Here is a 12,445-nt window from a genome sequence, read left to right as displayed (position 1 = left end):
TTTGGGATGGATATTTTGTAACGGGTATGTGAAAAATCCTTCAGACTTCTGTGTTCTTTCCTGCTCTCACCTACTCTCTCCTGCTTCTAGCTAGCACCTCTGTATTGGTGGAATGGGGACTCCTTAAAGTTGCCGACTGCAAAAGCATTTGCCAAGGATTTTTTCATTAATCAAGAACGATAGATAATTCATCCATATATATCCTCAACTTAGGAATAGTGAGAAAAATCATTGTTATCATATACCTCTAGTACTCTTCCAAATAGACAAACGCCCACACGTTGTAGCATTTAGTCTAATAAACAAACTAGATAAAAGCAAACCAACAACATAAATGTCTATTTGGTTGATCACTGTATTAACTTTCTTCACTCTTGATCAAGTCATCACGAATGCATAGCCACCTCCGTCCTGATGCATCATGGCATCTATAGAATCTCCGTCCTCCATTTCCATCTATGTATAAAGTCAAAAGTAGCAATACAAATAAAAAAGTTTCATAGTTATTACATGTTTACGTTAGCAAAAGCAAGTTTCATAGATTGGTTTATATATTTTGTTCTTAATTATATATAATATATTTTAAAATATAAAAAATTATATTTATATGCACGCAAGAATGACATGCCACGACGAATAACTAGCATAATTTAAAAGATATTGACAACTTGTTACAACATTAATACAGATTAATAGTTCAATGAACTCAACTTCTTTTTTTCTTGGAAAAATTGTAATTTTCGTTCTATAAGAATGGAAGGTAACACTTTTGGTCCACTTAAAATTTATTCTAGCAACAAAGGACAATAATTTAAGAAAAAAAAAAAAAAAGAAGCACATTGCGGACATTTGTCTCTGAAAATTTTCCCTTGTTACAGTTGCCATGCACATAATATGCACGTGACATTTTTCAATAAAATGGTTATTTCATTGGTGAATATAAAGAAAAAACAGTATCAACATTACGAAAAAAAGCAAATCAAAGATAGTTAATTCATCCATATCCTCAACTTAGAATAGTGAGAAAAATCATTGTTATCATATACCTCCAGTACTCATGCAAATAGACAAACTCCCGCACGTTGTAGCATTTAGTCTAATAAACAAACTAGATAAAGCAAACCAACAACGTAAGTGTCTCTACGGTCTATTTGGTTGATCGTTGTATCGACTTTCTTCACTCTTGATCAAGTCATCACGAGTGCGTAGCCACCTCCGTCCTGATGCATCATGGCATCTATAGAATCTTCGTCCTCCATTTCCATCTATGTATAAACTCAAAAGTAGCAATACAAATAAAAAAGTTTCATAGTTATCAGATGTTTACGTTAGCAAAAGCAAGCGATATGCAAGACATATGTGCACGTGGGACCTTTCGTTCCGAAAATCAGCCATGCATCATAAGCACAAAAACGTTACTATGCATTAGAACATAAAAACTAAACTATACTTGCGTATGATAATACATGAACGCAAACTAATGCAAATGCAAGAGAATAATTACATTTCCGCTATCATAATGTTATTTTTTTGGGCAGATTTCATCATTGTTTCCTTTGATCTTATAATGCTAGGAACAAATATTTTACATACACAGTAAAAAAGGGGTTAAATGCAGTTTATCCCATTGGATATGTGAAATGAACAAATATTTTCTATGAAAAAAAGACTTGCAAATTGCACTATTTAGATGGGTGGGGGGTAATTGGTTTCATTTTTCAAAACACATGGGGTAATTTGCTATTTTATTTCACAACACTTTATTTATTTATTTATTTATTTTTCCATTTCTCGTATCACGGAGGTAAATTGCACATTTCCTATTTGTGCAGCAATTTGTGCATATCGTTACAGAATCACATTTAACATTAAATTCTAGTATCAAAGACTGAAATAAAGATGTTACGCGAAAGTATCGACAGACGTTACCTCGAAGGGAGTTTTTGAAGCTTTGACGCGTTGGCCATCGTACACAAATGTTATTGCATCGTAGTTTAATTTCTTCTGCTTACAGTAAGATATAAATAAGTATTGTAGTTTCTTGTCGCACGGAAACCGGTAGTAGACCTCATCCCCATCCTGCAATGACATAAAAATTAAGTAGTTCAAAGATAACTTGCATCAAGAATTAATTAACTACAATCGTATTACAGTGAGATGTTCTGAATAGGTATATCTATTATTATTAATTATTGATCTAAACTTCAAAATATATAATTCATGGGTGAATAGCAAATCACACCCTGTGATATTATAAATGAGTAAATTTGTCCTTTATGAAAAAAAAAAATAGGGAGGTAGATTGGCGTATTTTAGATTATATAAGAAGGTAAATCTAGGTCCTTCTCTAGCGATTCTTGTAAGTTTTGTGCATGCACTTGAACCCTCCTATGTGAAGGCATATAAACCTGCTCTGACCAGACACCTTATCGCTCCTCTAGCAAGGCCCTTAAGTCGATGTTTGAGTAGGCACCCCCAAATTATCCTTTTTTGATGAGGCACACATATTTTGCTCCGTGCAAGCACACAACTTCTGTTCATAATAGATATATCTCCATTATTAATATTTTCTTTTAGACAAATAAAGCCCTAAACTTGAGTAGACAACCATTAAGCCTTAATCCATGGAGGCACACGAGCCTTCCTCCATAGAGACAAATAAGCCCTACTCCTACAGGAAAGACGTGCTATAATAGCTAGTATTAAAGAAAAAAAATGCCATCTACACTCACAAAAAGCAGTTAATGACCCCATTGCACAATAATTTAAGAAAAAAAAAAAACAGCACATTGCGGACATTTGTCTCTGAAAATTTTTCCTAGTTACAATTGCCATGCACATAATATGCACGTGACATTTTTCAATAAAATTGATTATTTCATTGGTGAATATAAAGAAGAAACAGTATCAACATTATGAAAAAAAGCAAATCAAAGATAGTTAATTTATGCATATCCTCAACTTAGAATAGTGAGAAAAATCTAAACTCATTTATTCTACTAACGTATATATGTATGGCGGGTTGAAGTAGGGGAAATGGACATGTATTACATAATTGTACAAGAAATTGAAGAGAAGTTAGACGTAAGGGTGAAGAAAGTGCCTCTCCAACAAGACGTGGACCCTCTACCGAAAATTACTGAGACAATAAAAATCCAACCAAGATCCAAGTTACCCTACAGGAACGATTAGAGGAGCCTCAAATGCTACTGATAAGGTAGTAATTATTTAATACTTTACGTAAATAATCTTTAAATTTCTGTGTTATGCAAAAATAATATAATATAACTAACATTCTTCAACCAAATTTTCATGCAATAGTACTATATTCATGATAGAGTTTCTAAAAACTTCCGCTCTTTAAAGGAGGTTGCAACTTTTATACTCTATAGTTGTCCGAGGAGTGATCTAGTGCTGGAACAAGTTAATTCAAAATCTATAAATTCATTTTATCTTTGATCAAAATTTATGTGGATATGTTTTATTTTATAACTTTTCAACTATAGAAGATTATAAAAAATGAATGAACTATTATGTCATTTTGTCAGGATGCATATTAAAACTTCCTAAACATTCATGTTTTTAACTATTATCTTTGTTATATGTTCTTATCTTAATAGGCATTCTATCAGATCCGGGCAATGAAAGTCCAAATAAAATGGATAATGAAGTGTTGGAGATCATTGCTTGCACTTTAATTGATTCATAGCCAGTAAATTTTCTCGTTATTATTTTCCTATTATTTTGTCAACATATATAATTAAAAAGGAAATTTTAAATTCGAAGATCTTTTGCCTTTTCAAAAGCTTTTGAGGCGAGGAGAGGGTGTAGGAGTATTTTGAGGCCGTCACCGTGGCCCCATTGCAGGAGGAGCAAACTCCCATTTCTAATATTATGGAGGGTACCAGTACGCCTTGGGGTGATGCAGTGCAGATGATTTGGGAAAGAGGATGGTTTTTGATGTTCCCAGGCTGGCTGTGTGGTCTTCTAAGTATAACCGGGATAGTGTGCCTGATAATGCTACGAGGTCGTATCCTACTAATGTAGGACCTAGTTCATATTACGGTAGGTGGTACGATTATATGTCTGGGCTGGCAAATCAGTTTCACGATGTAGTGCATGCAGCAGAGCAGCCATTGGGGAACGGTTGCACCCAATCTCAATTGAAGATTGTTGCTGAGTTGGTGAATATCAAGGTCGTTGGCCATTTTCTCAGCATATATATGACCAAATATCCCAGTGGGTTGATCATATAGTAACGCAACCACACCTTGTCCCAGGATTATTATACTGCGAAGAAATTGATAAGAAACTTAGGTTTACCTGTTGGAAGATTGATGTGTGTAAAAATAGTTGCATGTTATACTGGAAGGTGATCTTTGACTATTGCATGTTTTGTGGAGAAGCTAGGTACAAGTCAACCAGGACGCGAAACCCTAATCGCAAAAAGACAGCGTATACCAGTCTTAGGTACCTGCCGATTACCCCTCGCCTACAAAGGTTGTATGCTTTAGAAGCGATTGACGAGCAAATGACGTGGCATGCTAATAATCTAACGAAAGAGGGATCCGTATTCAATCCGTCTGATGCAGATGCATGGAGGCGTTTTGATCGAGCATATCCTCATTTTGTAGTAGAGCCCCATAATGTTAGATTGAGTTTATGGACGGATGGGCGCGCACCGCACGGGCAGTACGGTCGTACGTACTCATGTCGCCCCATTATACTTACAGCATACAATGCCCACTGGGAATGTGCATGAGTGCTGAGGTGATAATGGTGATCCTCGATCCTTCCAATCCTAAACGTTTCATCAATGTTTATTTGGAGCCTTTGATCGAGGATTTGCAGAGTTTGCGGCATGTAGGTGTACTAACGTGTGACACTGAGAAGCGAGTTATTCGCAATGCACGCCATGTTGATGTGGACTGTGAACGACCTACCCGCTTATAGATTGGCGTCTGGATGGAGTTCCACTGGTGCTATGCGGTGTCCAGTTTGTATGGAAGACGCACATTCATTTACCTACAGAACAGTAGAAAGTCATGCTGCTTTGACTATTATAGACAGTTCTTCCCCCTGGACCATTCAAACCGTAGGAACAAGAAAGCATTCAATAAGAACCCAGTAGAAAGGAATGTTGCACAACAAAGATTGATGGGAGAACAGATCCGCAAATGGGTTGGAGAGTTTAGCCCTGCGGTTGAAGTGTCGTTGTCACTTGCGGACGGGTAAGGTAGCGAGTATAAGTGGACAAAGAAAAGCATCTTTTGGGAGCTCGACTACTGGTTGATGCATCTGATATGATGCAATCTTGGTGTCATGCACATTGAGAAAACATGCTTGACATTATATTCAATACCGTGATGGATATAAAAGGAACAACGAAGGATACTCTGAATACATAGAAGGACCTGAAGATCATATGTAACGGACAGAAGCTTGAGCTGGACAAAAGGAGGATGAACGTGATGCCTAAAGCCGTATACACCCTGACTCTCGATGGACCGACATTGCGTTTCATGAAGTTGAGAGAATACCTCCAAGTTCCGACGGACAACCATAATTATAACCTGCATAACCCAAATGGTACACAATTAGTCGTTGAGCTTTATGTTGCTAATCAACAAGGAGCAGGTACATCCCGATCGGGGAACTCTAAATCTTATGATGAGTCTGACGACGATAGCTTTGATGAGTATTACGAGACTGAAGAAGACAAAAATTCTAATTGACATTTAGCATTTTCTATATCAAGTGTCTTTGTATTTTGCCGATAGAAATTAGTATAAATTAAAAAATTACCGATAATAATTTATAAAAATAGTTTACCAGCTAATTTAGAAGTACAACTTTCAAACTATTTGTCCATACCAATATTTTTTTTTAAAAAAACAAAACACATTTTTTTTTCTATTTAGGAATGGTCAAAAAATCTACAAACAAAGTGTTATATGTAGATTAAAGAGCAAATAAAAAATTACCAAGAAAATAACTAAATATTAGAATAAAAATTAATAAGATGAGATAAAGATTACTTCAGTACTCGGAATCAATAAATCATAATAGCAAACGGATTTCTAATCTTCAAATGATTTGGATATATAAACCTAGCTTGCGACCAAAAAATAAAGAATTACTGTTATTTTAGTTTTATTTGTCATAGGAATTTCACATTATATCTTGTAATTGAGAAACATCCACCAAACTAATGCTAATTCAATGGTCATGGACTAAACACATGGTTTCCAGTGGGTGATCAAGATGCCTAAAGAGTCGGGATCAAGAGGGACTCAACCTAGGATCTGATTGGCCCATTCAGAAAGAGTTGGTTGGTACAATCCAGGCCAAACCAAGGCTGATTCCAAGTATCAATACTTGGGATAGGCCCAGCCCAATGACCTAGGACCTCCTAACCCTGGGTCAAGTTAGCAGGCTGACCTAATCGAGCCACTTCTTTTTTTTCAATAATATATGACATATAAGTTTTATTTTATTCTTGTAGCTTAACTATTCTATATTTTATATACTTTGGAAACTCTAAAAAGTTTTACCTTTATTCTTATACTTCTTTATTAGTACAACAATTCACTAAAACTCATTGTTATTTTTTTTTAAAATGTATTTTAAATTTTTTTTGGGCTTGCCATTATTTAAGTTTATTATTTGTAGCTAGTTGGTTCAATTGTTATTAAGTTCTTTATGCGGTCTTAGCTACTTTTTTTTTTGTAGTTTTGATTATTTGTTTGATTTAATTTATGATTTATTTATTTAAAATAAAATCATAATTTACTTAAATTTGTTGAAAAAAGTATCTCATCTTCATTTAAAAAGAAAGAAAAGAAAATAGGCACAATCAGGTTTGGTTTGAGCCATCACCACTGCTATTGCACTTTCTCTTCATCCCCCGTTTTGTCCTAAATATAAGGTATCAAAATTAGTGTTTTTCGACTCACTTGTATATTGAGCGAGTGGTTGAGAATGCACCAAATCGGAGAAGACGTTAAAAATATCAAGTCTCGTATGTCCGACCTCACCAAACAGTCGGAGTCCATGAGTGTTGGAGACAACTCATCAAGATTGGTAGATGATAACGATTGGTCAAGAAGAACGTATGGGAATGAGGTTGAAAAGTATTTTGTAGGAATGAAGGAGGATATTAAACAGTTAGAATCAGTTCTGACAACTGATGACAAATCAAATGGAGTGATTTCCATATGTGGCATGGGAGGCTTGGGAAAGACCACTCTTGCTACTAAAATTTACAATGGGGAGGCCGTGCAGCAGTGCTTCAAATATCGTGCTTGGGTTTGTGTACGCCAACAATTTCAACCCAACACTATTTTCCAACGACTATTAAAACAACTTCTTCCCAATGAAAGTGAGGAGCAAGACGAAGATACATTGATCAGAAAGTTGTACCAAGTACAAAGAGACAGAAACTGTCTCCTAGTTTTGGATGACGTTTGGGAAGGCACACTTTTCCCATTGGAGAGGCATATAGCAAAGTTTTGCTCACAACCAGAAATCAAAACATTGCTTCCACAGGATACGTCCACAATATGAAGTGTTTGGATGAAGATGAAGGATGGGAGCTCCTTCAAAAGATAGCACTCCCAAACAACTATTCACAAGGTTAGTTTGTAAAATTTCTTGTTTTATTTTATTGATTGTGAAGATAATGTTGAATTTCTTGTTGAACCCTAATTATGGAAAAAATATTCTTAATATATTCAAAAATTAAATATTTACTTTTTTAAACTTTGACAAGAAAAGAAATTAATTAAAAACAAATTGGAGAAATAAAAAGACAAATAATTAAATCTGTACCTGAGGCTCCATTAATCTTGCATGAAGAGCACAACAGATGGGATCTGACGATAGCACATCACCGAAATTTCACAAGATGAATTTGAATTTGGGTCGGATGAAATAATCCGGCCAAAATCTTTAGTGTATGTTCTTGAAGTATTTTGTTGGCAAATTATAACGATGATGAATTAACAAATTGATTCAAAAAGAAGAATTAAAGAAGGAAAAAGAAAGAATCAAATGTTTGAGAAAAGGAATAATGCAGTTGCCTGGATACAATTCATCTTACATTTATGGAGTTTTTCGCCATTTCTTGGCTAACGAAGGAATCAGATGTAACGTCCCTAGGGCTCTCTGAGCGTAGTACTTTATGGACTTGAACAGTGTTCTGCAGTGAGTGTGTTGAGGGAGAAAAGGCATGAGAAAATTTGAAGTGTGAGTGGTTGACTGAGAGAGTGTGAGTAAATGTTGTGTGTGTATGTGCGAGTGTTTCAAACATCAAATCTCGATAGGGGGTAGCAGAAGCCTCGGAAGTTACGTCCTGTCTTTTTGTCATAATATTTTCCTGTTAATTTCTTCTTTGCTGGTTTGTCGTTACATAATATTATTGTAATAATAAGACAAAAAGCATTTTTAGAAAGAAATGTATATATTGATTCTATCTATGAATACAATACAATGAATTATTTTCTATATTAATTGGTCCAGAAAAAGCAAAAAAAAAAAATAAAAAAATGAGACAACATTTATGAAAATTAATTAAAGAGTTCATCAATCTGTACATATTGTTGTATTGTAATCAACCATTTGTCTTTACTTCTTTGTATACAACTACAGTTTCTGACTAAAATTGAAAAACTTAAAGTAGTGATGAAGTTAAAATTGATACTCAAAACTGAAAAATTAATCATGTATTCCTTTCTTGCAAGTTCAATAATTTTGTGTTTATTAAAATTTGGCAATACTTTTAACTACGGGTTTGGAATTCGGTTTCAAAGGCTGGATATTAGAGCGAAATATATGTGGTAGGTGTGTTTTAATCTGAAAGATGTAATTAATGGTTTGGTATATAAAGATAGGTATAGACTAATGTCATTTATTACACTTTGAGGACTGGATTTCATTGATGAACTGCAATCTAGTAATTTATGTTTGAAATTGAATTGCAATTATATTAAAGTTATACACATAAACTAATGTGTGTAAGAATTTTTTGCACCAATTTATATGGTTCTTTGCCACCACAGAATATATCACTTTCAAATATTTTGAAAAGAAAAATCAATTGACACATTTGAATCCATTAATTCCTATATATATATATACATATGTATAATAGACACTTAAAAAAGCTAAAAGAATAACAAAGACTAGAGGGTTGGATATTGCAAATAATAAAGCAGCTTCTGGAATATCCACCCCTCTAAGGCTGACTATCCTCTAGTAGCTTCTGGAACGTCTCCTGCAGAACAAACAAAATGATAAACACTTTTAAGCAGGAATTAATTTTTTTAAAAAATAATATTAATAATGTATCTATTACTGCCACCTCCAACGCCCTCGGCCCACTCCAGCCACCGTCTACTTTTTTCTTGTAGCACATCTCCAATAATATCATCTGCTTGGGGGGCGACCGACCTTTGCCTCATGTAGAAGAAAAAACATTTAGCATCTTGTTTATAAAATAATGATAATGCATTTAAATATTATTTACTTACCAACTTCCTCTTGTGCATGCCGATAGAGGACGACCCCCTCCCCCTGATACACAATTGAGGACACCGTAGAGTTCGCCGCCCGGTTGCCTTATTTTTTTAGGACTCCCGCTGGAAGTCCACGTTGGCCCAGTACGTCTGGAGCTGGAGCCAAATCTTGTTGGCCAGCCAGAGTGGCCTGACGAGGCTGGATAGGGTGATAGAAAATATCTTCCAGATTCACTTATCGGCCAACATGTTGAAAACCAAGAACATTAACTCATCGTCACAGTCCCACCAGTAGGTCATCTACAATAATAAAATTAAATAAAACATTAGTAAAATTTATTAAATAATTAGATTATTAGATAAAATAAAATTAATTTAAAATTGATTACCTTTGCGCTGTCAAACCAGAAATGCTGGTACTCTGGCGGCACGTACCTCAGATATGGCGACAGGTGCGGAAAATGTCCCCGTCACGACTGCATTGATGCACTCGTGAAAGTGGCGGTCAGATTTAAAATTACATCCTATATTAGACATTTTTAATATAAAATAATACTAAAAAAAATTGTTAAACAAATTTACCTCGTGTAATCGAGGCTGATGTACTGGGCGTGCTGATGGTGGTGGTGGAGCAACCGCCGGGGTGACAGACTGCTATATCCTGTCTTCCGCTGCCGGTCCAGCTCCAGATGCTTCAGCGTCATCTGGAGTCTGCGAGGCGGGCTACGGTGCAGTCGTGTCAGGTGGTGTGGGTGGTTGAAGAACTGCTTCCCAAATTGGGAAGCATCCCACAAAAATGGTAGAAGTGGCGGGGCACGAGCACGACCATGTGGTATAGGAGGCATACCACTAAACAAGATCTAAACAAATTATTCAGAAGTATTAGTCTAAATTTTACGGTTATTGACATTAATATTTAAATAAAAAAGCATATTCTAATTCTTACACATCGAAAACATTATCATGAAGTTATGATTATTGTACTCATTAATTATTTAAAATGTATAATTCTCTTCTGCATACATACAAACGGGCCAAGTATTAATTTAAGCTTGTTTACCCTATCACATTAACTTATTATTGTAGTATTCGTTACATTTATACATTTTAATCTATTAACATTATATTTTGTTGACAGATGAAGATGGATAAACATAACAAGTTCTACGGGCAAAATTCAATGAATGGGCTAACAAGAAAGGCATGCGTGATTTGTTTGTACGCAGTTACCAGAGAACTATACATTTTTAAATAATTATTAATTATTGGAAATATTGTCCTCAATTTGTTTTCTATTTCTAATGATTATGTAATTGTATTTTAATTTAAAATATTACCTTGATATTGTTATTGTTGATATTACTTTGTTAATAATATTATTATAGGGATTATTGGTCTAATTTTGTGATTATTGATATTATTATGTAAATGTTATTATTGAAAAAATTGGTCTAATATTTTTACTATTGACGTTATTATGTAAAAACATTATTATTAGGAATATTGGTGTAATTTTTTTGATTGTTTACATTACTTCTTAAAATTTTTATTATTGGAAATATTGATCTAATTTTTTTGTTATTTACATTATTATTTAAATAATACTATTATTGGGATTAACTATTGGTCTAATTTTTGTGATTGTTTAGATTATGATGTAAAAATTATATTATTTGAAAATATTGGTCCAATACTTTTTATTATTTAAATAATGTTACTATTGAGATTATATATTTGTCTAATTTTTTTGGTTACTTACATTAAGATGTAAATAGTAGCATATTTATAAAATAAATTGCACATGTATACAATAAATTTCACAAAAAAAAGCAATATGATATAATACACATAAGAATTGCAAAAATTATGGAATGTTACATGAGTAAATTGCACTAAATTTAACAATACTTGCATCAATTACACAACTATACAATTAATTTTGAAAAATTACACAAACATTCTATAATTGCAGAATGAATTAAGATTATTGGAAACATATAATGCTATAAATTAAATTGATACATATTCAGAAGATCAAGTATATTTGTATATATAAGATTGTTACTCTTATGTAGATGTAAGTGACATTTTATACTGTTCTATTGCATCGTCTAATCAGACTGATAAAATTTTTATCAAGCCGTTGGATAGTATAAAATCGACAAAATACTACATTCGATGAAGTTTTTGAAATTTTTGTTAAACGGATATCAAGATATCGTATCTGATACACAATCAACGAGGTTAAAAATGATGAAACTGTCCCAGATGTTGAGATATTATAATCGGGAAGTGAACGAGCAATCTATGGAATATTTAGGGACAGTTTAATCATTTTAGAAACAAATATTTTATACGAATGATTTTATTTAATTTCATATTTTGCAAAGGTCAAATATTAAATAACCATTCCTAGGTTTGAGTTTTCCTCCAGGTTTCTTTTGGTGCGAAATTAAATTTGTTTGAACTTATTTTGAAACGGTCAAAATAAATAGACCGTTCCTCTATTTTACTTTTCCTCTTTTTTATTTGGGAAATTGTAATATATTTAACGGTTTATTTTATTAATGTCGGTTCAAAATTGGAATGGGCTCTGGATCGACTTCCTAATTCTTTAACCATTCCTAAATAGAAAAAAATTGTGTTTTGTTTTTAAAAAAAATATATTGGTATGAACAAAATAGTTTGCAAGTTATACTTCAAAAGTAGCTGGAAAACTATTTTTCTAAATTATTATCAGTAATTGTTTAATTTATACTAATTTCTATTGGCAAAATACACAGACACTTGATACAGAAAATGGTAAATGTCAATCATAATTATTGTATTCTCGTAATCCTCATGAAAGCTATCCTCGTTAAACTCGTCATCAGTTTATTGTTCCTCGATCAATATGTACCTGCTCCTTGTTGATTAGCAATAGAAAGCTG

The sequence above is a fragment of the Sesamum indicum genome, linkage group LG5 (assembly GCF_026168435.1).
Source record: "Sesamum indicum cultivar Baizhima isolate 11 linkage group LG5, ASM2616843v1, whole genome shotgun sequence".
NCBI classification, from domain to species: domain Eukaryota; kingdom Viridiplantae; phylum Streptophyta; class Magnoliopsida; order Lamiales; family Pedaliaceae; genus Sesamum; species Sesamum indicum.
Note: the sequence above shows the minus strand (reverse complement) of the source record.